Raw genomic sequence first — 26,535 nt, 5'->3', positions numbered from 1 at the left:
GGGAGTGAGGGAGAAGGTTAAGCATTTCATCATTTTGAACACTAAAAAGCCTGTATATTTGAATTACTTACATAATATGGTCATAAAAGGCCTAGTCTACTTTTAGATGTGAATTTAAATAGTTTATATCAACTTCAATGTAAGCTGTGTGCAGGCACTCTCAGGCAGAATTACAAGAGGAAATGGTCCATTTTCTTTTTTATGACTTGCAAAGAGCAGGTACAAATCATGAAAAAAAGCATTTAGGTCTTTACACAGGTCTCAGTTTCTGAGATCTAAAAGCTAAATGTCAAGAAGAGTATTTCACAAACCTCTGCTGCACTGCCTGTTGTTTTCTCTGTAGAAGACAGCTGCTAATAGTTAATACATTTTGGTGTTTTCATGCTGTCTTTTCTGCATCTGTCATAAGGGCAGAGTTTTCAGGATGCTTAAATAAATTGTGGGTTTTAAGAGGAAAAACAGAATGATTTGAAGGGTACTATATGAGTACCAAGCCAGTCAGAGAGCATTTTCTAGTCCAGAGTCTGAACTAGACATTGAAAAGTACTCTTGGTTTCTGGTTTTGTAATACTGAACAATTCTGGCTTGACTTCTTCCAAATGGAAACAACATTAGTCATTTAATCCTGCCTTTGGAAGGTTTCTATACTGCCTAGCAAAACCACTGCATTGTGTATACCTCTGTGGAGCCTCATAAAAGAACAGTTAAAGAAACAGAAAGAAATTCCATATCGCTCTCTAAGATTATTGATTTTATTCCTCATTTATTGTTCTAGGATTCTAGCTATTATTATTTTCTCACTTCTTATACAAGCAGTCTTCCCTATTTCCTACCTGCATCGGTTATTGTAACAAAATGCTAGTTGACTTTTGGAGATTTCTGAAATTGACCTTACACAGATGTCAAGAAATGATTCTTAAAAACCTTTTCAGCAGGTGTCTTCAATAGCTCTTGATGAGATCATATCAAAGATGAAGTTTGGACTAACCTTACCCAGAACAAACTGAAGTGCCTTACTGAAAGACAAAAACCAGGGAAGAATAGAGACCTCTAGTTATGATCTACATTCATCTCAAACTGAGCATTTCTTTTAGAGAAAGCTAAAGGAAAAGGTGTCATTCTAAACAAAACAGCTAACCAGCAGGGGGAATTGTTTGTTCTGGTTACTGTCTGCCATGCCAATGCTGCCATTTTAGGAGACATGAAAGATGGATGGGGAGATTGAGGAGAGACGTAGAAAGGCTCATGAAGAAAAAGAATGGAGCCAAGATTCAGAAGCTTGTGAGACTATAAACTGTACAAATTCAGAGACAACTAAATTATGCTAAACAAAGTGCCTGCTCAAGAGACCAACTCAATATGTCTGGGCAATTTCCCGTCTTGAACACATAACTGAGTCAAAAAAAACCAATCCAAGTCGTATTCAAGACAGCCCAAAGTTTGAGAGAGCTCCTTGTAGAAAAGAGAAAAGCCTTTTCCAAGAAAGGCTTAGTGTAAGAGATAGCTTCAGCCTTGTTTCCTTAAAGTTCTGTTCAGTTTGTGTTCTTGATTATTCCGCCAGAACTTCTCTTTCTCCTATGAGATCAATGACAATCTGCAGGCTGCTCTGATCTATGATAGTTGATGCTGACTCAGCTAAAGTCAAGTCAAAGAGGCAGCTCTCACAGTTGTGCCAGACTATGAGCATCACCCCAGTGAAGGGTTCACATCAAGGGTTCAGACAGTGGGATCAGCTTCATTGCCTACTTCATTCATGTTTTATCAACTGCAGCTGATGGACTCTTAGACATTTCTGTAGGTATGCAAAGTACAGGAGAAGACAAACGTGACCAAGAAAGGATATGGTAGTCAGTTCCATGGTTGGATCTGGAGCCAACAGTGGCAACAGAGCCAATGACTTCAGTGACAGTATACAAAATTCAGTACACTTTATATTAGCAAATGTCATAAGCCAGCTAAATTGCTTGCTAGACTTTATTCTTACTGCAATAGCTTCCTGACATTCTGTCAGTGGCTCAGCCAAAACTAAAACTTGAAGCAGTAAAAAGAACAATGCAAAACACAAGTTCCAGCAACTGTTTTGCAAAAGGAAGGTGGAAATCTTGAGAACATCTATCTCCCATAACCCATCCCAATCCCAATAGAGAACAAACCTCTTTCCCACACAAGTTTATATTTACATGCCAAAATGACTCAAAAGAAAAATCTTGTGTCATCTCTTGAGCTATGACATAAATTGGTAGAACAGCCAGTAAATGTAAGAATGAACAAAACAATTAGCAGCAGAAGGATGCTGACATCCTAGCTGAACACAGCCTCACAGTCAGTAACGGCAAAGTTACAGTGCTAAAACTGCCAAGGCTAAAATAATGCATCTAAGTAGATTTTTACATGTTCAACATGATGATGCCCTGCTTTTCCACTCTACACCATCTTCAGCTTCCACTTCTCCCAAAATTCCAAGTAAATGCAAAAGGAGATACAATGGCTCACACAGGGCAACAGTCATCAGTGACTCACCAGACCCAGTCATTTTAGCTCATCACATTAGATACCATCTTGATTGTAGAGAGAGCTTGACTTCTCAACCTGCACTGATTAAAACTAGTTCCAGAGGCTCAGACTGGACAGAAATGACAAAAAATATCTGTGTAGCATAGTCAAAATGTGAAGATAACTTTGTAATTCCGTACTGATTGATTTAATTCTAGGCAAAAAGAAGCAGTGATCCACTATGGAGAACTCACTCAAATGTGCCTGTGCATCTTATTAAGCCGTATATTTTAGAGGATTATCTGTAGTTTATCCAACAGTAAACCACAATTGCCTCCTCACTTGCACCTGGATATTTACTTATGTTAATCGTGAGATGTTCCAATTTACTAGGAATAGATAGGCATTGCTTCAGTTATTTTCAGTCATTTACATTTTTCTTTTTTTTTTTGAATTTTAAAAAAGCTTCTCAGACATCTTCTACTACTTTTTACCATAAACAGTCATGCTCAAATACTAAATATCCTTTTGAGTTTTTCTGTCACTTGCGGTTTTCTACTCCAGCTTGTGAACAGTTTTGCAGATGGTTTTCATTTGGAAGCTAAAATGAGGTGATCTTTTATATTATTATTGTTCATGCTTGTTCATGACTGGCTTTCTTTCAACAAAATACAGTATTTGTGTACTCTGTTCCACTAGTACATAATGTGCAAGAATTTTTCTTTGTAAGAGTCAGGAATCTTGGCCAATTTCAATCTCTATACATAAACATTTGTCTGCACTGCTCTGTTGTTTATCCCACTCAGAGAGAGATGAGGTGCAACTGAGTGCGTTGGGGGGGGGGGATATAAATAGCAGCATAGACTATTGCATATAAGTTCATTGAGCAAAACAGACAAGTATGGGTCACAGAGAGGGTGATGGTCAAGTGAGCACCTCTTTCCCTCACAAAGACATTGAAAAAAAACCCAGCTTTTCAAAGCAGATAGTTTAGACCAACAAATTATATACGCTGTTATTTTAAGTGAATGAGTAATTAAAATGTCAGTGAAACTATTAGCATACACAAACTCAGCTCTAGAAATTCAACCGTATCCAAAGTCAGAACAATAAGAGAATAAAACAAGGCTCTGATTAGAAGTGTGGTCCACCTTAAACCACAGTACTCTATGTCGATTCCCTAGACTTCGGGTCTGTCTTACGAATACAAAGTATGCATGTTAGGGAATATGATAATAACCCCTGAATTACTTGTTTCTTCTACAGTACACCAATCACTAGAGGTGAGAACGGTGAGAAAATTGGCTGTCAAATCTGAAAACAGTCACGTTGCTCCTTTTACCTTTTAACGCTAGAATTTAGGAAATTTGATAGTTGATTACTGATTTAATATTGAAAGAAAAATAAGATATCACTTCAAGGGTTGGAAGAATATCATATCAGGTGACACTGTCTACAAATGAGTTGATCTCTCTGCTGCCTTTCAAACTAGGCAGATATTCTGATAGGAATCATATTCAAGCTAAATATGACTGAATCTGAATCATTTTATCCAACATTTATCAGATAATTCTCATGTTACTACAATTTTGCTCCCCAAGGCCAACTACAGGGATGTGAGAATGCTTTTAAAAATTAATCTTCACACCGGAACAGACATGCATGCTTATTACAGATCACACAATTGGTTGTGCACAAAAAGTTAAGGCCAGATTCCCGGTTAAGGGCCCCAAGGGACCAAACGCATCTATTTCTTCTCAGTCATCTCATATACCACCCTCAGCATCAGCTCTTGGGTCATGGGGGCAGACCAGAGTTCCAGCTATCTTTAATGTAACAGCTAAATCCTGGGACCACAGCCAGCAAGTGGAAGGCAAAAGGATCTATATCTCACTCTCCAGCTGGGTATAGAAGTGTCCAGAGATTAATCAGCTTCCCTGCAAGCCCTTGGATACGTTGTGTTTAGCACCACAGTGTAATGGCTTAGGTCACATATAGTCCAGTTGCACTCATGGCTCCATTCTAGAAAGATAAAGCCACAGCAAGAGATTATTTCCAGAAAATATCCACGTTTCATCTGTAAATAGAGGGCTTCAGCTTTTCAATAACATCTTTTTCAATGTTCAGTCATAAGAAAATCTGGCTTTCAAGGGGCTAATTTGTTAGTCATAAAATCACCTTGCAGACAAAGATTTTTTAATTTTGTTTCCTTCAACATAATGAATGCCTTAAAAATACCATGGTATTCAAAACTCTTTCCATCCAGGCCAGTAACAGTGATTTCTAATCACATATCAGCAAAAAAACCCCTTTAATTTATTGACAAGATTCCACATCTAAGTATGATGCGTGTTTATCCAAAATCAGGTATTCAATAGAAAAGAATCCAATTATCATTAGTGGGCTTTGAGACAAAGCTATTTACATCTGCTGTCAATACATCACCATTTGAAATGGAGAGCTTTCTTCGTATCACACTTTATAACACAGCTGTTAAAAAAACCAATGGTTCTTGCAGTAGAAAATACGTATCAGTAAATGAACATAGACAGGTCTCATTTTCCTGTGGAAATTTCTAAATCTTTAATGTTTCTACCCAGTTGTGCAGCCATGATTTATGGGCTAGCATTTCAGAGCTCAAACACTACTAGCTAAATGGATGAAAATGAATGCCTGGCTTTTCTTTATATACTATCACCATTATTGCATAGGATGCATTCAGTTGCTGGGTTGGAACTCTGTTTCTCTGTTTTCATTTTCATTTGAGATAATGATCTGTCATACAGTATGTCAGGCAGATTTTTGGAAAAGTTACTGTCTTCTGCCTCACTGATCTCCAATTGAAACAGTTTGTTAGCCTAGTAACCAAGATGAGATATACTTGTGTTTTGTCTCAGCCCAGAGTAAGACAAGATGGGGAACCAATAGAAAAGAACCAGTAGGACTGTAAAGATACCTCTTCAGCTCTGTGGCACAGTGCCCATTGACGTTTTTGGCTCCACAGCAGTCATCCTGGAGTGCAGAACCCACAAAGTTTCTCTGACATTACATTGGCCATTCAGTGGGGTGCCCTTCCTTTCCATAATGCACCCCAATAGACAGAAGGGAGAATGAGCTGGCACTGAGTGCTTGGGTGTTAGCTGGACATGGAGAATTGAAGCACAGAGATGTGATAAACATTTTAGATTTCTATTCTTTCTGGCTTTAACCTCAGAATGCTGGTAAAGCCAACAAAACCAACAATGGCTAAACAAAATCAAATTTGTTCAGGATCCGCTTCCAATTTTCAAGAAACACTGATCACATAGAAATGCTGTGAAGCCTCCTTGAAGATCTGAACACAGAAGTCAAACTGAATTTTATCCACAATCATTCTTCAACTTAATGCCCCTCCATTCTTTCACTTGAAGGAAATATTTTCAACTTCATGTTGTAAACCAACTGTTGTGCTCCACACCAGAGGTAGAAAGCAGGCAAACCATACTGGAAGTCCCTTGGGTGAAAGGTAAGACATTAAATACCTGACAAAATACTATTATTCAACAGGAAGATCACTGTGTTCTCCTATTAACAGGAGTTACAAAACAATCGGAGAAAATATATTTCCAGGAGGAGTACATTCCATTAACCTCACACAGCATGGTAGAAGTTGTCTCAATTTTTAATCTCTAACTTTGAAGAAACATGGATACATGAAAGCAGTAGCTAATTGTGTTCAATTCAGAGCTAAAAGTAAACAAATCTCAATGGGGTTGCAATTTTGGCTTCCTGTTAGACTGGTTGGTGAGGAGGATACATCTGCCCAAAGTGCAGTCTGACAACCCAAGCATTCCATTGTAGTTTAACATTTTTTTCCCCTGCATTCAGTAGACCAGCAGTATGACTATGGTCATGTGTTCTGTATGAAATACAAGTGGGAATTTCCATTCCTTTTATCTTTTTTTCATATCATTCTACTCAAAGTCACTCACTTCTGTTCATATACATGAACTTCTGCAGATTTTCTTACGTAGACTTGCTTAGATATTTGCCCTGTCGTCAAAATATGTCACACAGCATTTCACCCATCATTCTTATAATGTGCTCACTGAGCCTGTATTCATTTAAGACATGCATAAGAATACCAAAAAAACAAAATGCCTAAAGAAAATCTATTAAAAGTGGGGTTAAAGGTATAAGTTAAAGTTCCAGTTGCTTCGTTGGTAGGTTACGTCAACACAGATTATTTTAGATATCATTGAAGAAAGCACTAGTAGATCCTAGGAAGCATAGCAAGGTACAACACTGGGTATCCTTCATGCATCTGTTCCGTCTACTTGCAGTGATGGCAGGAAGCATAAGGGTGTGCTCTGGGTCTTTTTTGTTTGCTGGGGGGGGTTGTTTTGTTTGTTTTGTTTTCTGGGTTTTTTTTGTTTGTTTGTTTTTTAAGAAGTAGGGGGTCTTCTTTGGATTTCAAGGTCACTTACAGCATGTGTCTTGTCTCGATGTCTCACATTACCATACTTGATGTCTCACATTTCATCATCTTGATCATGTCTCTGCACAACCTACAGTCTGCCTTGTCACAAAGTCATACTGTGAAGGGAACTGTCAAACATGATTGCACCCAAGAGAACAAGATGCAATTCATGATATTACAGACATCATTGTCGATGTCAACAGAAAGAGTCACTGCTAAGATAAAGCTGGCAGATGGAAGCCAGACATCCTGGAAAATAATGGAAAATAATACAGTTGGTTGCCAGTGTGAATTGCTTTCAGGTGGTCCGGTTCATCCCTAATTAAGATAGCACCCTCAGCATGCAATCCTAATGAGCCCTCTGCAAAGGCATAACGAGTCCTAATTCTCATCTTGCATAGTTGCCTTTCTCATTGTGGGTTGGTTACTATGCAAGAAGTGAGGCATATCAAGTGTCTTGCATTTGCTAAGTGAAGTGGGAGTCAGAGCAGATTAAAAATTTGATTAGTTCATTTGTGTGTGTCTGTTTAAAAAAAAGGTGTTGGAATATGCTTAATGGGTAAACTAGGCTAATTTTTGTTCGTTACTTTTTGTAGAAGCGTTAGGAAGATGGAAGTTTATCTTAATAGCACTAGAGTAGGCATACAGTATACATAACATAGAAGACTTGCTTTAAGACTTGAGATTATTCATTTATATTGGGATTCTATCTCAAAGCCTTGAGAAAACTAGCTTCACCATCACCACCTGGTAGTTAAGTGAACTTTGTAACAAAGCTTCAGCAAGAAAAGTTGGCAAGCTGGTATGAAAGTTAGATCTTTCACAAGAATGCATGGTCTAGAGGCCAGGAAGAAGACCTGGCCTTCATTCCTAGCTGAACCACAAAATTGTTCTATTGCCTTTAGAAAATTTCCTTACTGCTCAGGGAACCAACTAAGCAAAAATATATACACAGTCTCGGTTTGCTGTTTTCTGCTCACAACACCAAGGTAGATTCCTTGTCTCATGGGCATCTTGCGACAGCCGTTGTTTACAACATCCTTGAGCAAACTAAATTTTAAAAGTATTAGTTAACATGATACGGTTAACCACAGACAATTCTAAGGCACAAATGTTTGTCCAGAACCTATTTGGCTTCCCCCTCCCCCTAAAGAAAGAGCCATTTTGACTGATGAAGTAAAATGTTTCATTTTGAAACCTATTTTAGGCCTGTAGTTGCTTCTTTAGTATGAATGAATGATGAAAATAATACTTCAAAAGCTTTGTGAGTAGGAAACATAATAGAAAGCAGACCTTCCCTAACAGTATCACCTTGGGTCATATAATAACGCATACATCTACTTTACCTTATCACATAACAAAGGTGGTCATGTAGCACCAAGCAATATCTTTAGAATGTAGTATCCTCCAACATATTAGTTCATAAAGAAATAACGCAATTTGATAGGTATCCAGATATTAATCTGGATCTGCTCAAGTAAACTCATTTGGAAGTATATGGAGTAGAGATAAAAAAGATTTGCATTTTGTTAACAAATCTTGCCTTATTCTGATTATCACTCATTAGAGTTTTATTTTATACACCAATGCTTTAAGCATTTGGTAAAAAAGTTGGTGAAAAATAAGTAGAGGTACTCAATTAATGTGAATTAATGATGAAGAAAATGAGGCTTGCAGGGAAACAGACACCACTGTGTCTGTGGTGATACGTGTAAAGGTACAGAGCCCAGCATAATGGGGCCTGGAACTGCATGGTGGCAAAAGATGAAAATAAACTAGTTGCTTTACAAGAAAAGGCTCCTCCTTTTTTCCCCTCAGTGCCTCAGCAAGCTGTCAATGCAAGATGTCAATGCCACAAGGAGTTTCTAGCATTCACACTCTTCTGATCTAACACAGATATGCAAGTTCTGATTTAAGAAGCTCTCATATCTACTGGTGCAACTGATATCTCTTGCAATAGATAAAAACTGACACAACTATTTTATCCCCATCTCCCCTCAGGCAACTGAATTTTTACATTCCTTTTACATTCCTTTTTTAGTGTTAAGCATTGCCAGATATCAGCAGAGACTCTTCTAGGAATTTGTACTGATGTTAGAGCAGTTTGGGAATTCTCTATGAACATTTTTTTAAAAAACAAGGAAATATGAAAACTAAACAAGCCATGAGAAAGTCAGTTTTGTAAGGGAAGGTCAGTTTTGATGCGTGTTACACAGTTGCAAAATTATCATCTTGTTTTGACATTTTCAAAACGAAACAGTTTATTTCCTTGGTCAAAATGACTCTTTGTTTTGAAATTAAGTGAATTTATGCCTAAACTAAAAGTTCAGTAAAAACATCAGCAACACCACAAAGAAATAAATTGGCTCTGTATGTTTTGAAATAGCAAAACATAGAGGGTTTTCTGTTTTTTGGCTGGACACTAGTTCAGAAGGAAACTTTCCCGTGACTATCAAAGCACTGTGACAATGCTATGCAGACATTGTTCCATTCACAAGTGTCAGACAGGAAAAACAATGCCAAACTGATTAGGAATCTATTACACACAAAGTTGAGCCAAGAACTCAGAACCTTCTGAGATTCCAGCTAGAGCTAGGAGGCTTCTCAGACAGTCCTCTAGCCTACCCCATATGCCAAAGGCAAGATCTAGTATGCTTAACTAGTCCTGAGAGATGTTTGCCTACCCTATTCCTTAAAGGGAGCAGTGGATGGCAGTTTTCCAGGGTCTCCCCCGCCCACCCAAGTGATTCTGTTCCAGTCTTCAGATATCTCCAGCTCTATGTACATGGCTACCAGTAGAAGCCTATAGCTTTCCCAGACCCTGGCTTTGAAGATCAGCCTCAGAAACACTGAGGAAGCCTCAGAATTAATGTCAGATGGCTGGCTTCTGAATCCATATTCAATCATTTTAAGGTCTGGAAGGCCATGCAATAGGTGCCAGAAAAGATCATGCATTGTTCTAGCACAGTTTATAAGACTCAACTGACCCAAATGGGTTTTATTTGCCATTGCTATTAACAGGCATCCTTGTGGTGAATTATAGTCATGGAAAAACGTCAGTGGGATAAGAAGCCACAGGACCATACTTATCTGTTACAACTAACTTGTGGTGGAAGGCTTACTGCTTTCACCAAGTTGTGAAGACTGCCTGTTAGGACTATACTCTTTTTCCCCTTGATTAAAACCCTACTTCTTCCCCATGGTCTTTGCCAGGACATATTCGTACACAGGCAAAATAAATAATTGTCTAGCAATAAGCAGGTAGTTTACACCATCAGGCTGGGGAAAGGTTGAAAGAACTGTTAGAGTACTGAAGCAGCACAATGGAAAAAGTCTTCACAAGAAGGATCACAAGAAAGCAGGAATAAGGCTGTTGCTACTGTCAAGAGAGTTTAGGATATAGCAGCTACTGCTAGCAAGCGATATCCCATTGCAGCAGCAACTGTCACTCATGAGTTTTCTTCCTCCATTTCCCTAACAGCTGGAACAAACCTAATTTTTCAGAATCCTTTGCATCTCGAGTTCATCTTATCCCCAGTCCCTTGCTTTGACAGGAAGGATTTTTGCCCTTCATTTTGGGGGCGATAGCGTTGAATTTTGCCTACCGCTGAGAGGCTCTGAGAAAGACTTGCTCTAGGAGTAGAGGAGAAACACAGGGTAAACAGCATTAACCAATTTCATTTTTTATACCAGTTTCAAATAAACTTCAAAGACAAACTGTAATAACAATATCCTTCTCAAGCAAATAAGTTACTTAATCACATCTCAAAAATAAAACTCTGTAAATAATTAGAAGTATTTATCTGCAGCAAGTTTTATAATCCTGTATAGTAGAAATGTTGCTGAATATTACCATGTAGGTGTCAAAACTTCATGTGTTTCTCCATGGACAGGGATCCAATCGAAGGTAGACCCAAATTCCAGTGAATGACAGAATGAGTCAGAAAAATCTACACTTTTTGGAATCCTAAAGTTTAGAATAGCAATTTATTTTAGCATCCCCAAAACTGCTTTCTCCTAACTGTAGGTTATAAAAACTAATTTGAGTCACATAACTGTAATCTTAATTATTCACAACAATTAACTGCTTTGTTTCCAAAAGTTATTTACTGTTTAAATGACAGCATTTATTATCAGCTGAGAATATACTTATTGCAAGTAGAGAGGGGCAAAAATATATGTGATTTTTTTATGGAACTACATGGTTATTCTTACCTTGGTTTTGCAATTACAAATCCCAAGCTATTCAGAAATAGACACATAGCCAATAAAATAACTAGAAAGTTCTATTACTTACAGTTTTTACCTATTCATCTATGAGTTTTCTCTTTTTAGAGAATTTTTAATTCTACTTTTAGGACTATAAGGGGAATGAGAACTAAAATTACAGCCCTTCCATTACAATAAAACAAAGTGGAGGATTCTGGAAAAAAAGGCATCAGCACTGCAGAAACCTATATACAAAGAATGGAATGTGTTTCTGTACTGCCTATGAAAAATACTCTCATCAATATTTCATTAGTTCCAGACCAGGAGAAATCAAGCAAGAGATGACTCCAATACATGATTAATTGCATGCAGGATGCATGTCCCACTACAATTCCTCCATTTATATCAGACTAATTGGACCAACTATTCACCTCATCAGGCTCAAGAGACTTCTAAAGCATTTGTTAAGCTTCCCAGCTGAGGATCATAACCATCTTTCTCATAGCTCCATGGAAGTAGTCATTTGAGAGAGAAAAATGACAGCTCAGATGGCACATAAGCACTATGAGCTCTTACCCATCACCATGCACAGCGCCATGCTTCCAGCAAGCTAAATCAACAAACCAAACCTGAGCAGTAGAGCATAAGAAGCAGAAATCCTTTGTGCCTCCAGAGTTTTGGTCCTGCAATAAGCATAGCTTAACTATGCCTGAAGATCAGCATCTTCATTATCTAGGGAGGGGCTAAAGGATTAGCAGGTGTTTTTCCGTGTCTAACTACAACTTTAAAGCAAAGTAAGGGCCAGGCTGGGAGAATGTGTGATGCCTAAAAAACAACTACGTACCACATGTCACTATAGAAAAACATCCAGGTATATTTACTTGTATGTTTACTTTCCACACAACATTAAACAGCTTGAAACTTAATTTATGCACCAATATAAAAGAAACATCTGCAAACTGTGCCACCACTCCAGTAGGTTCACCTTGCAGCAACACTTAAAATGGACAACATGAAGTTTCAGCTGTAGCATCTTTTCAAACTGAGCAAACTTTCAGAGGCTCAAAAGTTATTGTTGCAGGAGGAGAGATCAAAGGCCTTGTAGCAGGTGTTTCAGCAGCTGTTCCTGTCCAATTTCTGCCCAAATAATTCACAGCTGGCAGTGAAAAAGTGCTTTTCTTTTCTTTCTTTTTTCTTTCTTTCTTTTTTTATTTATTTTTTTTTTTTTTGGAGGTGGGGTGCAGAAGGGGCAATTTTTCTGCTCACCACCTGGCTAGTTAAAGACTCACTTAGGCTCAGCTGTGCTGGACAGTTCTGAAAGGCGTCTTTCTGTCTGGCTAAAATGCATCCGTACATTTACCTCCACTCCCTGCAAGGCAAGTACAAAAGTTGGAAAGAAAATGAAAAGGTCAAATCTTTATACGGTGCAGCGCATCATGTCTCAGTTGTAATCAAGATACATCCATTGACCTCCCAATGCTTATTGTAATGGGGTGCTAGAGCAATAAGGAAATAATTTGGCCTACTGCTTGCTAATGTCTGTTAGCAAATTAGAAGTGGCCCAGAAAACAGCCACACAGAACAGAAAATAAACTATCCAATGAACAAGTGAAACCTAACTTTTCAGGGTAAATTTCATCGTGGCTTGTATCGGGTGGGCAGAAAATTTCTGATGAACTGCCCCTTAATGCACAAAATCCAAAATGTGAAAAATAAAACCAAACAATTCGATAGAATTTTGTTTTGAAAAAAAAGGGGGGAATTCTGATCATCATTTTCGTATTGAAAAAAGTTTCATTTTGGCATGAAATTTGATATATTTATATTAAAAATTGAAATATTTATTTGAAATGAAACATTGAATTACTCCCTTCCCAGCAATGTCAGCACCACTGAAAGTGCTAGGTAGAGATTTTACAAAAATGAAATGTCATTGAAAGCTTTGACAGAGAGTTCTGATTTGACAGAGTTGCTTTTTCCAACAGGAGACAAAAAAATGTGTTAGCAAAATGATCAAGTCTGCTTTGTGACCTCCGGATTTGAGCTGTGTTGTACAGTTTTTGGCTGCAACCGAGGGAATGAAATACACTCTACTACCCTTTAGCAGGCAACATTTAAAGAAAAATGTACATCATTTTTTTCCCCTTTCAGTTTGTATTTAAGCAAAGTTAGTGCACCTGCAAAGAGTCAAGGGGACTGTCCTAGAAAATGACCTCCTTTCTCTAGAGAACAGTGTGAAAGCAAAATAAAGCAGTGTTTGCTTCCTTTTTACTGTCCTGCCAGATCAAATCAACCCTCACCTGGGCAGACCATCTGGAGTGATGAAAAGATAGCTCAGTGTCCATACCTTTTCAACTTCTTGGTCTCTCTCCTGAACAGTCAATTTTTCAATTCCTTCAAATGCAGAAAGTTGAGTGCTAATTCAGGCAGTTTAAAACAAACAAGACAAGTTGGCAAAAACCCTAGGGAACTGATAGTGAGGAGTGGTTTGCTGACCTAAGCCATCCTAAATTTTTGAATGACTTCAAAGGAGCCACCATTATACAGCAGAGGAAACGCTAGGGTCAGAGATATGGATTCTATCTCCAGTAGCACCATTTCCTAACTATGCTACCTTAGCATTCTACTTAATCTCTGTGACTGAAATAATTTAACCACTTCTATAACACTGAGGCCTACAAATTACAATAACTTTACATGTTATACATTATTAATATAGAATGTCAGATATTAGCCTGAGGTTTGCCCAACTTACTGTGGTAATTTTACTCTTGGATTGCAACACACCTACGCTGCAACTAACCAACTTCAGGCAAATAATTTCAGTGAATTCACTCTCAGTCAGAATGTTTATGAATGTTGCACTCTTAATGGACTAAAAAAGGAAATATGGTACCTAAAGGCTCTCATATCTACTTCACACAGTATATAAAAATTACCTTTGGATTTAAGCCTTGTGTGCAAGGAATTTATATAACGGTATATAAAAATATGTTCCTGGCACATCTGTGTATTTGTAAGAGCTCAGAGGATTTTATAGTTCTAGCTGAGTGATATACAGCACAGACTGTTTGAGGAGTTATTTTGTGCTTTGCAAGCAAGATAAATAACCACTTTGAATTGTTTTGAGAAACCTAAACTAACATATAATTCAAATATTTCAATAGCTAAAATACCTTGCTTTAACAAGGGCTTGGGATACATTTCCTTACAGGTATGGGCAGATTTTCCTGAAGAATAAAGGTGATTGTAGTCTCTGTTCCGGCTTTCCTAGTTATCATTATTGAGCATGCCACGTAGCCCACAACAATTGACAATGTTAAAAAAAAAAAAAGCAGGCTCTTTCTGCTCTAGTTTTATCTTCCAGTGTCACCATTAGAACCAGCCACAGACTTTCCTCTTTTCAGATATGGAGGGATATGGCTGAAACAGGATCCATACTCTTAACCATACCCTCACATGGAAGGTCATACTGGAGAGAGGTAAGAGTTCGTTCAAGGTAAAAGCTGAACATTCCTTCCCCAGCAACCCATGAAAACGACTCTTCCTCTTTTACACTCTGCTTTGCTCCAGCTGTCTGGCCATCTTGTACCCTACAGACTATTCAATGAATACTACAAAGGCCTTTCCCACCCTCTCTCAAATCAATTCACTCTGTGCTCAAAATTAATCTTGCTGAATTGGCTTCACTGCTGCACAGTAATCTCAGGAGTAAATATGGCTAAATTATGAACACACACATAAAAGCTGAGGCTATCATTCAGCCTGTGGCTATATTGGTCTTTGCCAAGAAGTTAGTACACTCCAATACTATTTGCAAATGGACTAGAAAAGACAAATTCACAGAGTTTCATGCTAACTGTGAGAGGCTAAGCATCTTCAGCATTCTGGATTTTTAAATGCAAGCCTTCACACGGCAGGGGCACTCGTTACAAATTTATGAGGGCCTCCAGGATCCTTAGAGGGAGGATCAATAGCTATGATTATTATTACAAATGTATTGCAGTTTGGCAGTGCTGTATCTAGTGGAAGTGAAGAAGAGACAACAGGCAACTAACTGTATGATGACCTGAGGCATAGCATGAGTTACTTAACTGTCAACTTTTAAGAAGTGATGGCTACCTGCACCTCATGCTGAAGCTGTCTCTTGGGACTTAGCCCCATTTGTAAGGTGTATGGGACTTACTTTCAGGGCTGAGCAGTGACAGCAGGGTCAAATGAGGCTAAGAGATTAGAGCAGTGTGCAGGGAAATGCAGAGCATGGCAGAGCTACACAGACAGCTGTAACAACCCTTTTTCTTCTATAAAACCTGCTTAGAGCCTGCTTTGTTACAACTCTCAGGGACTACAAATTTGCACAGCTGGCACTAGCTGCCATATAGTGAAAGGGTTGTTCTTGTAAACAAGGTATCTTGTTCCAGTCCATACAAATGAAACACAAATGAAACATGGTGATGTATAGAACACAGAGCAGACATCAGCCACACTAAATCCAAAGATAACATATTGCAAGATTCAAACCTCAGCTTTGCAATTGGATCTACCTGGCCAGAAAGGCCCCTTGCAGAATCCAGTTACAATATCAGAGCTTTCAGCGATCTGTAGATGTCAGTTAGAAAACTTAGCTTCATACCAGTCTGTCTTCTTTACTCACTTGAGTTTTACCTGTATGTAAGCAGGTCATCAGTGTCCATCTTCACTCTCAAGCTTAGTCCTCCTGGAGTTTTATCCTGAGGGAATTGTTCACAGTGTACTCCAGCCTTGCTGCCCACATCCCTTTACAGGGAGCTAATGGAGTCCTGGCTAGCCTCACTGTTCAAACAAAAGAGTAAGGGGAGGGATGCAGGCAGGGAAGTGCCTTCAGCTTCCGAAAAGCTGTTCCATGTGCTCTGTGAGTCATCTTGACTCCTTGAGACAGATTACCAAGTGGGAAACTGCTGGGTAAAAGATGTTATGAACTTAGCGGCAGCTTGTCTCTGTTATAGAGATCCTGGTGCAGGAGAAGGCTTCACTGAGTCCCTTACCACCACCAATGCTGAAACACAAGCATGTGGTGGGTGCCGTCTTACAATTAACTCTTAACACATGCATGTCCATTCACGCTGTTATGCTGAACCTCATCTCTACGATGCTCTTGCTCTTAGTAGACAACCCTTTGATTTGAACCTGCCCTTGCCTGTGTGATAAAATTCTGAGTCCAGTTCTACAGGTCAGAATCCATAGGTCTCCCATGATGATCACAAAACCTTCTTATATAAACTTTCCCTAGACATTTGTTTTTCCCCTCATACTAAATCCCTTGAGGTCATCCAAAGTCAGTATCTGCTGCTGCCATAGTAACTGCAGCAGTAAGGATGGAGGCAGCATTACAAGCTTCCACTTTATTGCATCTGGATTTTAAAATATCATGCACAATTATTATCTGCCTCCCCTGGCCACTTCCTTCATTTATTTTGCTCAGGCAAGCAGGCCTTGCAAACCTGAGGTTGAGTAGACTCAGCAGCACCAAACAGTCAATGATTTATTAAGTCAAGCTGTAGGCACAGTAATGCTCACCAGGTGGCTAATAAACAGTCTTTGTGAAATAGAACTAAGAAAAAAAAAGAAAAAGAAAAGAAAAGAGAAAAAATCAGGGCCTTTTCTTGGGATAGTTTCAAAAACTTTAAATATGCACCAGAGCAGGCACACACTTCTTCTTCTTCTTTTTTTTTTTTTTTTTAACAGTTTGATGTGTGCTTTGAATGTTAAGCAGACATAAACTTGGCATTTTCTAAGTCAGTATAATTCCACAGTGAAGGAGGGGGAATATATTAATGTAGAATTACTCTCTCCTTCTTGCAAAATAGAGTTTAAATCTTACAGTGCAATGGTCTTACAGAATGAATTGCAGGTATAATCCAAAAGACCAAAAAGGGCTTTGATCATACTTCTGTTTGATTCCCAAGCTGCGGTAACACAAGGTAACTGTGAAGCTGAAAAATGCTGCAGCCAATACACTGGAAGAAGTGAAACAAAGATATGCCTTCTCTTTTTCTATGCTAATCATAGTGGAGGCTGCCACGAGAACATGCTCCAAAAACTCTAAAACTGTGAGCCAAGATAAGGAAGCATGCTCTGGACTGAACAAAATAAAAATATGTATGTTAAAAATAAGAAAATGGTCTTTCTGGAAAGGTCATCTGTGTTGGATATATAAAGAGCTTAGACAACGGAGTTCTGATAGCTTAGTAAGACTATGGCTGATCCCAAATGTTTAAGTTCTGATTCTCAAAAATGTTTTAATATGGAACTTAAACTTTCCCAGAACAACAAAACGTGAAATCTTGCATTTTATTCAAGTTTTTCAGCAAGTGTAAGCTTGAGGAAAAAATCTTTTATTAAAAAGTCCATTGATTAAAAGAATAGTAAAATAAGTAAAAGGTAATAAATAAAAGAACACACTGACAGAGAATAATAGACATAGAAAACTGTTATCAATTTTGATCCAAAAAATATATTTAGCTACATATTTTAAACAAAGGAATAAAATAATTTGTTCTACAAACATTACTTTTTTCCTTTCTTGTATATTCTGGATTTTAGTGGTACCTTGCATCATCACTGATGTTTCCATACTCACACTGAAATGTGCATCTACATATACCTATTTGTTAGCTGATGATCAGGTTGGCATGAATCAGCTCATGATGGGCCATTTGAGAACAGACAGCACCCTCTTTAGATGGCATCTAGACTTACAGCCTTGTTTTTGTCCATAGGCCAGGCTCTTTTGTGTATTGTGAAGCCCAAGAGATCATTCATATAAATAACTAGAAGGGAGACAGTTTCAGCATATTCAGCCACAGCATATTTCCATTGCCAACTGTCCCTCCATTTATTATGTTGTTTGCCAATCTGTATTGAGAGAAAACACAATGACTATCCTGTGGTCATCTGTGTATTACACATTAAATAGTCTGCACAAGACTTTTCCCACAAAGACTCAGCAACACTACAGCATTTCAAAGTAACACGTACAGAAAGCATGTTTGATTACAATCAGCTAAGGGTCTCTTGCTAAGTCTATAAATCAGTCACTTACTGAATTTGACGATGGATGAAATGGGCAAGCTCCACAGTAAGCCACACACATATTTTCAAACCCCAATACACTTTTATTACCTCTTCAGCACAAAAGGCCATACTTTCTTTCTCCAGCCACTGGGATTACTTTACCTAACTTCCTCTGGTTGTATAGTTCCTTAACAAGGAGCAAAACCTGAGCTCAAAGATAAACAAAGTCTCTGGCCCCAAAAGCCTACAACCTAAGGCTCTGGTCCAATATGTGGTTAAGATTATCCATATCCAGGAAAGTACTTAGGCATGTGCTGAAGCCTGACTGATCTCAATTAGATTCAAATATATTTAAAATGCTCTTTTGAATGGAAACAAGCAGAATTCCAAATTAGAATTTCCTTGACCTTCAGGAAGGCCTACGTACTTCAGAAAGGACCCACAGGTGTGCTGGGATCAACTCATCTGAAGATCCTTCTGGGAAAAAAAACTTAATGTAAGTAGTATCAGAACAATATCTTATATTTTCCCATCAGCTTCTCTTCTATTTTTTAAGTAATAGCACTGATGTCGTATTAGTCACTGCAAATATATTACTTTTGAAAGATGACAGATCAACACATTGTCAGGAACCTCATAGTAGGAGTGGGTCTTCAGAGAGGATTTATGGGAATAGGTAGTCAATCTGTGGGTATGCTGAGAGTATAAACTCTGATGCATAGAGTTATTACGTGAGATACATATAAATAAAAAGCACTATTCACATCAGCATGACTTTCTTTTCTGGCCTCCACCCTCAATTGTCAGAGGAATGATCTCTCACTGAAGTGCCAAGAAAAGACAACACTGCGCCCCTTGATTTCAAATAAAGAATACTATGAAGTAACCTTGTTCCCTTTTCAAATTTATGATGCATGGTTAAATGGTGTTGCCTTCTGCCCCTACTAGTCAAATTTCACAGAAATGGGCTGTCACAGCTGACAACATTTCTTTTGAGAAACAGCCTCTTTTCTACTGAAACATTCAAATTACCAGTCCCAGTGGAGACCATAACATCACCCTGGAGATGCAAGACCATCAGGATAAATAACCAGACAGGAGGATACCCACCTTAATTCCCAGGCAGTGCTCTATCATATTCTCAAACTTCCTAATCCTGGGAGATTTAAAGTACTAACTAGATAAACTATAAAAGATGGCAATGAATGATCTACAGTGACTTGTGCATCTTTCTCTAACCATAAATAACTTTATATTTCATTTCTGGCAGCATGACAAAGCAAGGAGGTAATGAGCCATTATGGAAAACCCATCTGTTGCTCATAAGGGAAAAGGCTTTGCACTGGTAGATTTATAGAGGAAAATTCTCAGAGCAAGTACCATTATTGTTAATGAGAATTGCATATCTAATTGCCCATGCTGAAAGTGTACCCCATTACATTTCTTCACTGTCTAGATGGCTATTGTTTGCTTCAGCAACAAGACAAAAATATTATCAAAAGAAAATCCAGTGCTCAAGTGACAGTAACAGTCCGATGATGGGGAAAAGAAACATGAAACAAAACAGAAGAGGCTGAGAGATGAAGAATCAGAACACGCTATTCAAAGTATCTGGCAATGCAATAAAAACATTATAAGTTATTTTTGATGTGCAAGCACAGAAGATATTTTAAGGCCCAAACAAACCAACAAAACATAGCTTAGTGGGTCTACTCTAAAATCCATATGTGTTTTTTCTCTTGCAAAATCCTGAGTATTAAACCTGTGGTTCCTAGTCAGAATGCCAATCTCTGTATTCCTTTGCTAGATCACTCTTGAGACTAGCTTTAGAGAAGGTGCCTTGGGCCAAAACATCCTGTCTGCACTAACTCAACAGGGCTTTCAGGCATTTCTCCAGTGCTGGAGAAATATCTGGCTTTTGGTCTTGAACACCCTGGCAATGCCTTCTAGCTCTATGATTTATTTGGCCCATGCAGGCACTAGGTCCCACCTACCAGGTCTGTATAGTTTGGCTTTGCGCAGCCCTTGCATTCATTATCTTCCAGCACCTCCAAGCAACAGGAGATAGAGAGGGGAAGGAATCTGGGCCAGTGGTTCCACTTCGACCTCTGGACTGTCAGCCCTCTCCATTGTCCTCCATGCCTTTTTCTACCTGTACTTGGCAGCAGCACTGGGCAAAACAGCGAGTGCCCAACCCGAGAGGCACGACACTGTGGGCAGCTGAACTCTACCACCAAGTCTTTCAGACACAGAGATACTGACTGACATACTATGTGATTTCCTACACCACCTCCCTGGTATGGAATCTGAATGAGCTATTCTTTGAAGCAGCCAAAAGGCCTGCTCAGAAATCAGGAGAATTCACCAGCAATGAGGAACATGACATAGGTAAAATGGGAAGAGTGAGGAAGCAACGGTAACTGGTTCCCTCTTGGTTTCGTATTTGTGGGGAGGACTGGTAAGGATCATGGGAAGGGGAAACATGAAGGTGATTACCCTCACTCAGGGATGTGAATTAAAAAACAACAGCAGCAGCAGCAGCAGCAGCAACAACAACAGACAAGACTTAATTCACCAGGTACCATATATTTTACTCCTGGTAACAGTAAAAAACAGTAAAAAAATTTACTGTTATTCAACTCAAAATAACTTTGCCCTCCTGAGTCACAGAAGAAAGAGTGTACAAGAAACAGGCCCTGTGGCAAGTTTGAAAGTACAGTACCAGTGTTACCTCAGTGACATCCAGAAACAAAGACCTCATGAAAGATAGACAGCTTTAAGAGAAGCTTCTCTGACTGACTACAGGCCTCCAAAGATGACTCTCCTCCTTCAAAGTAATTCTGTGCCAAAAGCATTGGGTTCTACTTTATAGTTCCAAAATAGAGTATGAGGGACAACCTATCAACTACAGGAAAGCAGAGAGTACTGCAACAGTCACCAAAGTTTCTTCACTGGAACAGTAAAGGTCTTAATACCCCAGGTTTGCTCTGGGTATGCTTCTAATGGCTTGATGACTATCAGAAAATTTAAACTGCTGCAAAAAAAAAACCAGCATCGGTACAACTGAAATTATCATTGAACTTAGAAATGCAGATGTCTAAGTAACAAAAACAACTTAACAAATGACATGATGTGCACATTTTGAGGAACTGTTGTTCCCTAAAAGCCTTTCCTATTGGCAGACCTCAAATACTGTGCAAACATGTCATTGCTTTGCATGATCTCAATGAGGTAGAAATAATATTCCCTACACTATCCCTGAAATACAACCATATCTGGAATATACAGAATAGTAATACTAGTAGTCTGTGAAGAAAGTTTGCTGAATCTAAAACTGCAGAAGGACTCTAAGTAATCGGAATGTAATTAGAGTTTGGGCAGATGACTATGTTTGACACAACATACCATGAAGGTCTTCATGTGCCTTTAGTGGCAATATTCTCTATCTTAATTTTCTCACCAAGAACAGCTGCAGAAATAGTGGGCTCTCTAAAATAATTACTCATTGATTCAGTACTACATTAGATGGATGATTGCAACATCATCCTTGTAGGTCCTCTGTCTAAGTACTAACTCAGGCTACTCTTTTGAGAGCTAGTGATAACAATTCATTCTGGTGTGGTACAAGCAGTGATTTTAGAAGCACTAGTGAACTTAAATGGATGAGGAGCAAATAGAGTCACCAGAGGAGAAGGTCTCTAGGCTGATTTAAAGATTCTCCAGTTAAAGGAATACATTCTCTGTCAGCCTGCGCAGACTAACATGACATTTGGGAAGACCATGTGAGAGCTGCAGCTTTGTGACACAGCATTGAAGGAAATGCCACAAGAAAAATGAAAATTTATTTTTGTTTTATTTCTCAGTCTAAACCCCCCCCCCCAAAAAAAAAAACAAAACAAAAAAAAAAACATGCGCAAACCCTGGATTTGTAACAGCTGTATTTCACCTTAGAGACCTTTCTCTGCGATGTGGTTTAAGCCTCAATGAGATAAGGAAAGCTCGGGCCAGCAAAAAGAGACAGAAACAAAAGGAAAGTTGGAAAGAAAATCCAAAATCAACACAGTACAACTTAACAGAACCACCTCACAATGCTATAAAGCACCAGGAAAGTAGGAAGAAGCCATGTCCCAAAAGAGTGTGTATAATCACAGAATCACAGAATCAGTAAGGTTGGAAGGGACCTCTGAAGATCATCTAGTCCAACATCCCTGCTCAAGCAGGGTCACCTCGAGCATGTTAGACAGGGTTGCATCCAGGTGGGCCTTGAAGCCCTCCAGAGAAGGAGACTCCACAACCCCTCTGGGCAACCTGTGCCAGTGCTCCGTCACTCTCACAGGTAAGAAATTCCCCTTCATGGTCAGGCGGAACTTCCTGTGCTTCAATTTCTGCCCATTGTGTCTTGTCCTGTCACATGGGACAACTGAAAAGAGTTTGCCCCCGTCCCCTTGACACCCTCCCTTCAGATACTTATACACATTGATCAGATCCCCCCTCAGGCTTCTCTTCTCCAGGCTAAAGAGGCCCAGCTCTCGCAGCCGTTCCTCATAGGGCAGATGCTCCAGCCCTCTGATCATCCTTGTAGCCCTACGCTGGACTCTCTCCAGTAGCTCCATGTCTCTCTTGTACTGGGGAGCCCAGAACTGGACACAGTACTTGAGATGAGGCCTCCCCAGGGCTGCGTAAAGGGGCAGGATCACCTCTCTCCACCTGCTGGCAACAGTCTCCCTAATGCACCCCAGGAGACCATTGGCTTTCCTGGCCACAAGGGCACACTGCTGGCTCATGGTCAACTTGTCATTCACCAGCACTCCCAGGTCCTTCTCTGCAGAGCTGCCCTCCAGAAGGTCAGCCCCCAGCCTGTATTGGTGTATGGAGTTATTTCCCCCTAGGTGGAGGACTCTGAACTTGCCCTTGTTGAACCTCATGAGATTCCTCTCTGCCCAACTCTCCAGCCTGTCCAGGTCTCTCTGAAGGGCAGCACAGCCTTCAGGTGTCTCAGCCACTCCTCCCAGCTTGATATCATCAGCAAACTTGCTGAGGAGGCACTCTGTCCCCTCATCCAGGTCATTGATGAAAAAGCTGAACAGGATGGGACCCAGTACTGAGCCCTGGGGGACGCCACTAGCCACAGGCCTCCAACCAGACTCTATGCCACTGATGATGACCCTCTGAGCTCTGCCTTTCAGCCAGTTCTCACTGTCCACTTGTGTAACCCACACTTCCTGAGCTTATCTAGGAGGATGTTATGGGAGAGAGTGTCAAAAGCCTTGCTGAATCAAGGTACACAACGTCCACTGCTCTCGCCTCATCTATCCAGCCAGTCATTCCATCAGAGAAGGCTATCAGATTGGTTAAGCAGGATTTCCCCTTGGTGAATCTGTGCTGGCTACTCCTGATCACCTTCTTTTCCTTGATATGCTTGGAGATGACATCCAGAATGAGCTGTTCCATCACCTTTCCAGGGATGGAGGTGAGGCTGACCAGCCTATAGTTGCCTGGGTCTTCCTTCTTGCCCTTTTGGAAGACTGGAGTGACAGTGGCTTTCCTCCAGTCCTCAGACACCTCTCCAGTTCTCCATGACTTTTCAAAGATGATGGAGAGCAGCCTGGCAACAACATCCGCCAGCTCCCTTAGTACCCACGAGTGCATCCCATCCGGGCCCATGGATTTGTGGATGTCTAGCCTGCCCAGAAGCTCTCTAATCCCTATCTTCCTCAACCAAAGGAAAGTCTTCCCTTCTCTGGACTTTCTCCCTCACGTCCAGGCTAGAGGATTCATGAGGGCTGCCCTTAGCAGTGAAGACTGAAGCAAAGGCTGCATTCAGTAATTCTGCCTTCTCTTATATAACAAAATGCCTTAAAGAACAAAAGTAACTGAGAAAAATGGAGGAAAACAAAAGATATGCTGAGTTGTGATTTGGCAGAGATCTATGTCATCAGATTTCAAACGGGCATCCGAAGAAAGTCTGACATACACTTTATGTAGCATCTTTTAGAGCCCCTGTCTACAGAGAGGGAGCACAGCTTTTCCTAAAGACATGCATTTACTTTGCTGCTGTAGAAGAAAAGGTAGGGGAAGCTTATGTTTAGGTAACAATCTGTCTCCATGGTAGACCACAAATAGAGAGAGCAATCCTTGTTCTGTGTGAAATTTCCTTTTCCTTCCTGTATTTGTATACCAGTATAATGCTACCATACTGTAGGCCCAGGAGCCTACAAAAGATCTTGGAAAGAAACACTCTGTCCTGAAAATTTTGTACTTGTACACAGCACATCCATTTTCTAACTTATTTAGACTTTTATCACGTCTAACTTTATGTGACATCTATATGACACAGCAAAAATCTTTTGAATAAATAATTACAGGAGCTTGAAAGACTATCCCAAAACAGAGCATTCCATTTAAGTGCTGCTTTAAGAATTCTTTCCAGTATAAGCCATATTGCCAGTAGCAGAATTTGCTGGTGTACTTCTACCAATATAACTGTACCAGTAGACCCCTCCATTAGATGAGGCTTTACTGCACCAGTACAAGGCCAAAAATTGTTTTTCCTCGGAAGACCTCCTTTCTTTCTTTCACAGCTCCCTGACTAGGTTCAATTGCTGTTTCCCTGGGGACCTTGCTATCTGAACAGCTTTTTTTGATCTCTACAGGCCTTGAAAGCAGTGTGATCAAATGGATGATTGAGGGGACTTGACAGGTACGCAGCTGTGTGCTACAGCTCCACTGCCCCCTGACTTCGGAGCTCATCTGTCTTTCTTGTCTCACAGTACACAGACAGGAGGTAACAGCAGATTAAAGCCATATTACACATTACTGAATTACGTAGGGAATAGAAAATATCAGCTGAGGACAGCAATAATGTACCCAAGTAATACAGTGGATAACAAATTCTATGAGTTCCTTTTCTCTGACTAACCTCATAGATTTTTTTCCCCTCCTAAAGGGAAGCCTCCATTTTATTCTTCTCCAGATCTGTATAGGCATTCTTGTTCAGGTTTTGGCAGTCTTGAGTTCTGCAGTTCAAGGCCAAACAGATCAGTTCCTTATGTAAAAAAACACACTGTGGCTAATAACCCCTCCACAACCAGCATGGTTATCTGTTTGCAAATACTAAAAATCACTATCTGAAAATGAAAATAATTTTCCTTAAGCGCTATGTAAGCTAGATCTATGGTGAAGAATGCAGTCTAAGGTAGAGAGCCTTCTCCTGGAATTAAATTAGCTGACTCAAGCACCAGATGCAATTTAAGCACATGAGCATTAGCAGCATGGGCTAATTTAGCCTATAGTGGAGGATCCAATTTTGAGAAGATACTGTAGCTCTTTGGCTGCCTGAGGAAAAGGAATGGATAACCTGACATGCCTTATCAGGAAATTTCCATCAAGTTAATATTTATGAAAGTTCAAAAGCTATGTCTAGGTCCAGATTGCTTGTCTATGTTATATTTCAGCTTCCATTTTGAATGTTACCTCTGCCGGGCATAAATTTGTCTTGGATTTAGGACAGCCAGACTGTGAAATTCAACATAGCAAGAAGAAAATGGACAGGAATGGACACCTTAAGAATGATTCTAAAAGATACAGATTTCCTGAGGAAAAAGAGGAATTACCAAGACTAAAATGTTTTAATTTATATGGTTTAGTGCAGCACACATGTTCTGGGTTGCACAGCACCATTATGCCTGCATAAGCAGTTGCAGGACTGTACGCACAGCATGGCCAAACAGATCTAGCAAGCTGTAATGTAATGTTCATGGACTTCACAGGCTTGGATGGTGTGGCAAACAGGTAGACACTGTCTGGGGTCACTTTAGAATTGCCAGGCTGATGGTTCTAAGAGCATCCTGTGTATCTTCTCTTGTGCTATTAAAAGTAGATGATTAGTTTTTTCCATACCTGGCTGAAACACGTCAACTTCTTGTGGGCCAGCTTGTGAAAACCCATTTCTTGTATTTCCAGCATCTTGAGTGGGTTGCATTTGTGTGACTGGAGAAATTGTCTCAAAAAACAAAACAAAAATTCTCACTCTCACCCCAAAACATGCAACTCTGTCTCCTTCCCCAAATGCATAGTGAAAAGGCATCTACTTCAATTTAATTTTGTGGGTTGTGTGTCTGTGATGATAAACTGACAGTCAGACTACTGAAACTACACAGCAGCAAGACTGCTGTGCTAAAACAAACATTCCTGATGAAAATCTGGAAAAATAATTGATTTGTAAAGTACCTCATCTCTACTCAATGAAGAGGAGGAAAAAGTATATCTTTACATAACCGGACAAATTTGGATTAGTCTTCTGATTGAAATACCATCTATCC

This window comes from Rhea pennata, chromosome 2 (genome assembly GCF_028389875.1).
Source record: "Rhea pennata isolate bPtePen1 chromosome 2, bPtePen1.pri, whole genome shotgun sequence".
Taxonomy (NCBI): Eukaryota; Metazoa; Chordata; class Aves; order Rheiformes; family Rheidae; genus Rhea; species Rhea pennata.
The sequence above is the reverse complement of the archived record's forward strand: the minus strand, read 5'-3'. Positions refer to the sequence as shown.